The sequence below is a fragment of the Anastrepha ludens genome, chromosome 4 (assembly GCF_028408465.1).
Source record: "Anastrepha ludens isolate Willacy chromosome 4, idAnaLude1.1, whole genome shotgun sequence".
In the NCBI taxonomy this organism is placed as follows: Eukaryota; Metazoa; Arthropoda; class Insecta; order Diptera; family Tephritidae; genus Anastrepha; species Anastrepha ludens.
Genome location: NC_071500.1, coordinates 124,270,398 through 124,278,952, shown reverse-complemented (window position 1 = coordinate 124,278,952; position 8,555 = coordinate 124,270,398).

The following is an 8,555-nucleotide window of genomic DNA, read 5'->3' as shown; positions in this document are numbered from 1 at the left end:
AGCATTTTCGGGCAGTTAACACCGTAGGTAAACCGGAGTTTGAGGGTCGTGCTGTGGCAATCTTTCCAAATAGGCAGGATTGGATTGAGAGGAAAATCTGCACCGAAGCTTGCACCTCTGTCTTCACTGATGGTTCCAAGATTCGAGTCGGAAGTCGGAGCAGGGGTTTTCTCTAGATCACCCAATTTATAATAGGACTATGAATAAGTTCGTGCGGTTTTTTTCGAAATTTGAAACTTTATTGACGTAAAATGGTTACAAATTTAATATTCAAAATATTGTCCATCGCTTACTACTACTTTTTCCCATCTTTCTGGCAATTCACGGATTCCCTTTGTGAAAAATTCGGTCGGTTTTGCCGCAATCCACGAATCGATCCATTTTTTGACTTCATCGTAATTACGGAAGTGCTGGTCAGCCAGGCCATGTTGCATCGATCGGAAGAGATAGTAATCGGATGGCGCAAGGTCTGGACTATACGGCGGGTGGGGTAGGACATCCCATTTGAGCGTTTCTAAGTATGTTTTGACCACTTGTGCAACATGTGGCCGAGCATTGTCATGTTGCAAAATAACTTTGTCGTGTCTATCGGCGTATTGCGGCCGTTTTTCTCGCAGTGCTCGGCTCAAACGCATCAATTGTCGTCGGTAGACATCCCCCGTAATCGTTTCATTCGGTTTCAGTAGCTCATAATACACAACACCCAGCTGGTCCCACCAGATACACAGCATAACCTTCAGGCCATGAATATTCTGCGCCGACGTCGATGTTGAAGCATGGCCAGGGTATCCATACGTTGCCCGACGTTTTGGATTGTCGTAATGGACCCACTTTTCATCGCCAGTCACAATTCGATGCAAAAAACCCTTTCTTTTGTGCCGTTGAAGCAGTTGTTCGCATGCCATAAAACGGCGTTCAACGTCTCTTGGCTTCAATTCATACGGCACCCAATGGCCTACCTTTCGGATCATTCCCATGGCTTTTAAACGTTTGGAAATGGTTGATTGATCAACTCCCAAAGTTTTTGCAACCTCTTCTTGCGTTTGAGCCGGATCTTGATCGAGCAATTCCTCCAATTCGGTATCCATGAACTTTGGCGGCGCACCCTCGCGTTCTTCGTCTTCCAAGCCAAAATCACCACTTTTAAAGCGTGCAAACCACTTCTGGCACGTTCGCTCTGATAGAGCATGCTCACCATAAACTTCCACCAAGATACGATGACTTTCGGCTGCTTTTTTCTTCATATTAAAATAATGAAGAAGAATTCCCCGCAAAAACACATTATTTGGCACGAAATTCGACATTTTCAAGTGTGGTAAAAATATTGTTGTTTACGCTTCAAATAAAAAACTTATACTGACGTTTGTGCCTTACGACAGTAGCTCTCCAATGAATGTTTGGAAATGTGGATCGATGGAATAATAATCAAGTTACGCCATCTGTTGTAAAACCGCACGAACTTATAAATAGACCTATTATATTTCCTTTAAACTGCCAAATACTGCTAGTGTTTTTCAAGCAGAAGTCTTTGCGATCCTGCTGGCATGCTAAACGCTTAGGGAACGCGGAAGCGCGGGAGATATTAGGTAACATTTTCTCCGATAGTCAAGCCGCGATCAAGGCTCTGAGGACGCCCTGATGCAGAACGAAACTAGTGAACTCCTGAAAGGAGGCGATCAAATATCTTGGGTGTGAAGATAACATTTCTCTGATCTGAGTTCCAGGATATAGGAACATAGGGCGAAGTGAAATTGCGGATGAGCTTGCCAGGATGGCGACTGAATTGGCCTCAGAGGCCTCCTTCCTGGGCATCAGCATTCCCCTGACAGTACTTAAAGGGGAACTGCACAAATTATTTCTCAGAAAAGCGCAGAAAATATGGAGCTCCATTTCTTCATGTGCTATTTCGAAAACCCTTTGGCACCAGTACAATAAACGGCGGACTCAGAAAGTCCTTTCAAGTCCTCGCCATTCAATTTCCAAACTCGTAGCTATGCTTACCGGTCACTGGACAATCGACACACACGCGGAAAAGCTAGGGTTAACATTTAACCCTCATTGCAGAAGCTGTGGAGATTTTTCAGAGAAGGAGACTGTTGAGCACTTTCTCTGTAAATGTCCGGGTCTTGCAGTTAGCCGATTAAGATCATTGGGTTCATACTACAACAAGAACCATCATAGTATAATCCGGAGTTTCGACTTTATATAAAATTTGTTAAAATTCGGCAAATTTTCATCAAAATTTCAATCTTTTTACTCAGAATTTTAAAAAAATTTAGGAAACTCAGTTTCACATATCATTGAATTTTGGTATAAGAAAGTGAAAGTTTCAAGTAATTTAGAAATCGTGTGGATTTTTGACAATTTTTTCTGATGGCGGTGATTGTTGTTTCCTTCCGCATAAAAAATGTGAGAAAATGCGTTAAATGGAGAAAATTCACAAGACCGACAATTTTTCAAAAAGCAGTGTGATTATATAAGTAATATATACTCAAGCTAATCAGCTCTCTTGATGACGCCAATTGACCTCAATGAAGCTCCAACTTCACATCGCTAGACCATTCGGAATTCACAGAGAGAACGTCGGTTCGAATCTCGGTGAAAACACCAAAATAAGAAAAAGATTTTTCTAATAGCGGTCGCCCCTCGGCAGGCAATGGCAAACCTCCGATTGTATTTCTGCCATGAAAAAGCTCCTCATAAAAATATTTGCCGCTCGGAGTCCGCTTGAAACTGTAGGTCTCCCCATTTGTGGAACAACGTCAAGACGCACACCACAAATATGAGGAGGAGCTCGGCCAAACACCCAAAACGGGTGTACGCGCCAATTATATATATATATTGTATATATATATATATATACTCATTCGAATAAAGCAAAAGTTATTGAAAAATAGCTAAGGGTGCTTTTATAGCATTTTGAAAAAGAAACCACCCAATGACCCACCATTTATAGTACCTCGATCACCCGAAAGAACTGCCAGAAGATGCTCAAAGTCAACTGATTTGAGTTCTGTTTTCTTCTGTTCCCTTTTTCTTTGTTTTTTCGTTAAATAGTTAATCTGTGATTAACATTTTTACAAAACACTTTTATTGCCATTGCTTGACATTTGTAAAGATTGCACCGTCGATTCGTCTTTTCGATGTTTTACAGTTTTAAAAATGGACATCAAGTTGCAATGGTTCAATGGTGCGAAAGTCTTAGAAATGTTGAGAAGCTGTTTCAGTAATGAAGCTCAGCCATTTACGAGTGGCATAAACGTGTCAGAATAGATCCTGAGACCCTTGAAGATGACGAAAGTAGTAGCAATCCATCGTCATCGAAAACTGATGAGAACATTAATAAACTCAGAGAAAAGTTGATCAATAACTGCGAGCTAAACATCAGAGAACTGGCAGAGAACTTGAGCAAAACTTCATGAAAAACACAGATATCGCCAGAGAGATTTCCAAGACGGAATCTGACTCAACATTCATCAAACGCAACGTTCCTGGAGACGAGATATCAGGCGAGTGGATGGAGAGCTCCGAATGAACCAAGACCAAACAAGACCACGTCGTTTAAAGTCCAAAAATAAAGCGATGCTTACAGTTCTTTTAGATTTCAACAGGGTTGTCCATATGAATTTTTTTAGAAGATCAAGCAATTCATAAGGACTATTATTTGGCTGTAATGAGACGTTTGCGTGAAAAAATTCGCCAAAAAGAAAAGATTCGTGGGAAAACAACGGGTGGATTTTGCACCATGATATCACGCACCATCGCACAATGCCATCGATATCCGTGAATTTTTGATTGAGAACGAAACGAATACCAAGCAGTAGGCATCTGATTCACCTGATATGGCTCCCTGCGGTTTTTTTCTCTTTGTTCGAGTCAAAAAACCACTACGGAGACACATTTCAACAGCCGGAAGAAAGTGATTAAAAAATGAAAATAATCGAAGACGGCTCTGATAACTATACCGAAAATAGAGTTCCAGAAATGTTACCAGAGCTGCATCAAACGCTGTCATAAGGCGCTGATGGGGTTGATGGGGAATACTTTGAACGCGTGAAATATCACTTTTTGGGAGTAAACTGGAACTTTGAGTTTTCTGAATATATTCCGGGAACTTTTTGATCAAGGTGCTATGGAATTGCAATATGCAATTTGTGCTACAGCATTTTTAAAAAGGAAAAAACCCATTATATGGGGGTTAGGCTGAGCTCAGCTTCTTCAATTCGATAAGGACAACCCGCAGCCTTAGCGCCAATACGCTAAATACCATGAAACTGGTTCATGGCGGACGGTATTACAATTAAGAGTATAAAACATAGTAAAACATTAGTAAAAGACATATCGCAAATAATAAAAATAATAAATATTTACAAAACCGCTTCTCGGGCACTTGCGATTTATAAAAACTGCGTCGATAGTTGCTTGTTTATTTAATTCATCAATATGTAAACAAACATTGGCCGCTAACGCTTAGTGCTTAGTACTCATGCACCACTTCCCTATTGAACACAGAGTGGCCGTACAAGCACAATGCAGGAAGACAACAAGTGCAAGGCTGCCCAGACGGCAACCTCCATCGATGTGACTACCGTAAAGCGGTGATTGGTGGCCGATGCGTAATTGAATTGACGCAATGCGCAAAAGTTGCATAAAAAACCACAATAAATAAAAACTTAATAAAAACAAAGGCTCCCAATTAAAAAGAACCACAAATACTCGCACACGCACACACACACATACAGGCCCAAAAGGCTTAGAAAAACAATTAAAGCAGAAAAATCACACCACGATTTGCGGTTTTATTTGGTTATTTCCTTAAAAGCAAAAGCATCAACAGCTAAAATTGATGCCAAACGAGCACAACAAGAGATGAGGCTTACACAAACAAGAAGGTAAGCAGGTGAGTAGACCAAATTCAATTGTGTGTTTATGTAGATGTTTATGTGCTATGGCATACAAACAAGAAGTAATATTTCAGTTTATTAGCTTGCGGCATTTGTAATGGGTCATGATTTGGTACCAACAAACTGTGCTATTTTTTTTTTTGTTTTTGCACCGAAATGCAAATTAGCTGAGCATTCTTGCACTCACACCACCGAATCATGCTGGAATGCGCTTACTTTACGTCTCGCTTACCAGCTAACCCCATCACCTGCAGCTCTGCGCCTGCGAACCTCGGTCGCGTGCGCTACACATAAACCCCTTTTTAGTGCTTTCAACACAGCAGCAGACATACCCCCCCTGCAGTGCGCTCGGCAAGAACTGGTTTTTAGAACAATAAAAAGTGTTCAGGTTTGTAATAGTGGTGATTGCAGCAAAATCTAAGTGCACACTGGCTGTGCTTTCGGGCGAGAATTGCATATTACGTATACACACCGTTGGCCCTAGTGCTGTGGCGTTGGTTGGGCCATCGCGCATAGGTATATTTACGATACGTACATAAATAGTTGCATGTGCATTAGATTGTTGTTGTTGTTGCATTAGATACTTATAAATCATTTGTGGAATTCTCAACACCACAGAACTTGATTGAACTATTGACTAATGGCACAAGCGAACACACATACATACACATAGTAAATACGTACATTAAATACGTATGTATGTATGTATGTATGTCTCTTGTGTACTTGCAAGCAAGTAAGTTTGTGCTCCTATGTTCGCTAGCGGCCTGTGGAAACCACTCGATTTTGCCGTGGACGTTAGAAGTTGTCGCAGCCAGCGCAAACATTCAATTCACATGACATATTATATTAGTAAATGCGGGTGGCAGGCAGGTGTTGTTGCTGGAATGTCTGTGTTTTTTTTTCTTCTTTTTGCTGTCTTTGTTTCTTCATTTCATTGCACTTGTTATTGCTTTTTGCAGTTAAAGAGTAGTTCACCTTCTGCATAGCAATCAACTTTTTTATTTGCATTTTTTTCCAACCTTTTATTCTTTGCATGTAATTTTAAATACTGCTGTTGTTGTTTTTCTTTTCTTCTTTTTTTTCTTGTGTATATATGTGTACGTCTATACGTTATGTGAGCCAATGCATAGGTCGTGCTTTAAAATCATCTATCGCAGCGAGTGGCGACATTTGATCAGGAAATTTGTAGAAACTACTAAAGCGAATAATAATGTCGGCGGGGTTATGAGTCGGCTGGTGAGATAATAGTGTGACACATGCATACATACACATATGCACTTAAAAACAAAATGTAGAGGAAGTATGCGCCAATAAATTAAAATATTATATTAACATTTAAAATGTTCTGCTAAAGAAAATTTCGACTTCAAAGAATTACGTGAGTCAAAATATTATACAAATTTGACAAAAAATACATAGGGAAAATCTTTTTTAAATAATATTAAATTAAATTAAATTAATAATTGGCATTACACTTGACCAAGGTCCTTCCCCTATTTGTGGTGTGCGTCTTGATGTTGTTCCGCAAATGGAGGGACCTACAGTTTAAGGCTGACTCCGAACGGCAGATATTTTTTATGCGTAGCATTTTCATGGCAAAAATACACTCGGAGGTTTTTAGAGACAACTTTGTCTATCTTTTGTTGTTGCGTGCCAGGAGATTCGAACCTGTGTACTTTGAAATGATAGCCGCACATCAACTCATGCCGCTATGGCGGCCACTAGATTTTCTATTGGGATTGAGGCTTAACCTTTCCTGCTTTAGCTCTAAATTATTAGAGGCGGTAGAATTGGAGGATGGTTCCATGTGTAGAAGTCCACGCAAGTGGGGAAAGTTACTGATCGCCATTCCCTTGGGAGTGACCAGGACGATTCTTCTGCATATGGTTCCTGCAGCTCACAACGTCCGGGATTAGCCCACGTATCCTCTGGGTAGCTTCCGAACACCCGTTTGGGAGTGAGCTAACGTGAGAAGGCGAAGCATTCCAGGATAGCTGGTTGTGCGTTGGGTTTGGGACCCGCCACTTAAAAATCCCCCCCAATGAAAAGAATTACAAAGCCTCGGATGAGAACTACCTTTACTGATGACGACCCTTGCAAAAGAAATAAGGAATATGATTTGAGGGTATGCACCTTGAATGTCCGGCCCCTTAATAGGGAAGGTGCCTTTGCCCGGCTGGTTGATGTACTCGTGAGAGTAAAGGCTGACATCACTGCCATCCAAGAGATGCGATGGACGGGGCAAGGTAAGAAAACCATAGGACCTTGCGACGTCTACTACAGCTGCCATGTAAAGGAGCGCAAATTCGGTGTCGGATTTGTTGTGGGAGAGAGACTTCGTCGCCAAGTACTGTCGTTCACTCCGGCGGGCGAGCGTCTCGCAATAATCCGCATCAAAGCGCGATTTTTTAACATCTCGCTAATTTGCGCCCACACCTCGACGGAAGAGAAGGGCGATGCGATCAAAGATTCCTTCTATGAGCGCTTGGAAGGTTCCTATGAGCGCTGCCCCCGCCCTGACATAAAAATCGTGCTTGGTGACTTCAACGCCAGGGTGGGCAAGGAGGGAATTTTTGGTCCCACAGTCGGAAAATTCAGCCTGCACAACGAAACACGGATCATTACCTTGTTGCAGCCAAACTGCGCACACGCCTCTGTGCAGCAAAAAACGTACATCTACCTACGCAAAGAATGTTCAACATCCAAAAGCTGCACTCACAATAGACAGCCAGAAGATTCGCCACTCGACTCTCACTCCTGCTCTCAGAGAGCAATGCACAGTGGTCCGGCGGCCGGACAAAATTCAATTGTTCAACATTTTTGAAATAAAAATTTGATAATGCAGATGTTTTCTTAAATATTCGAGGCAGATTTCCTGAAAATATTACTTAATTTTAAAAATTTTTCATTGTAGTTTTTTGACTTTAAACATGTAATTGTATGCAAATCGTACTTCGTACAAGAGTTTCATTTTCATGTCTGCAAATAAATATTACCATTTGATTGTTAACCAAATATTGAAAAAAAGAAGATAATTGAATATATTAATAATAATTCTATTAAGTTGTGGTACAAAATCCAATTTTTTTTTTTGAAATTTCAAAATTTTTCTTTTAAGATCATTTTTTCGAGTGGTCCACACCGGTCCACTTGAAATCAACATGAGTGATGTAGCCACATATTTCAGCTATGATCTCAAACTGAAACCTGTTGCGCAAAGTTGCGCAAATTAAAAAAAATGTAGCTTTTGTGCATTTACCCACAGGCAAAACGTTACATATGGCTTATGCAATTTTGTGTAAAAGACAGAAAAAGACATCACAGACCCCATCAGCATTAAGAGACAACTAAAAAAAAAAAAATTTTATTATAAAAACAAATTTTTTTTTTTAATATTATTAAAATATTAATATGATATACATATGTATGTATATGCATATAACACTATATACAATAAAATTAAACATAATAATATAACATTTTTATCTGTCACTGACAGATTTATTAAATGCTTTGCTTTGCTCATCAGATGTAATTATAATATCAAAAACTAAGGTTCCGAAAAACAAGCCAAAACTATTTTCAAAAAAGGTTCTTGCGCTTTTAAATTTGAGAAATGATCCAGCCTCAGAAAACAGCTCATCAGAA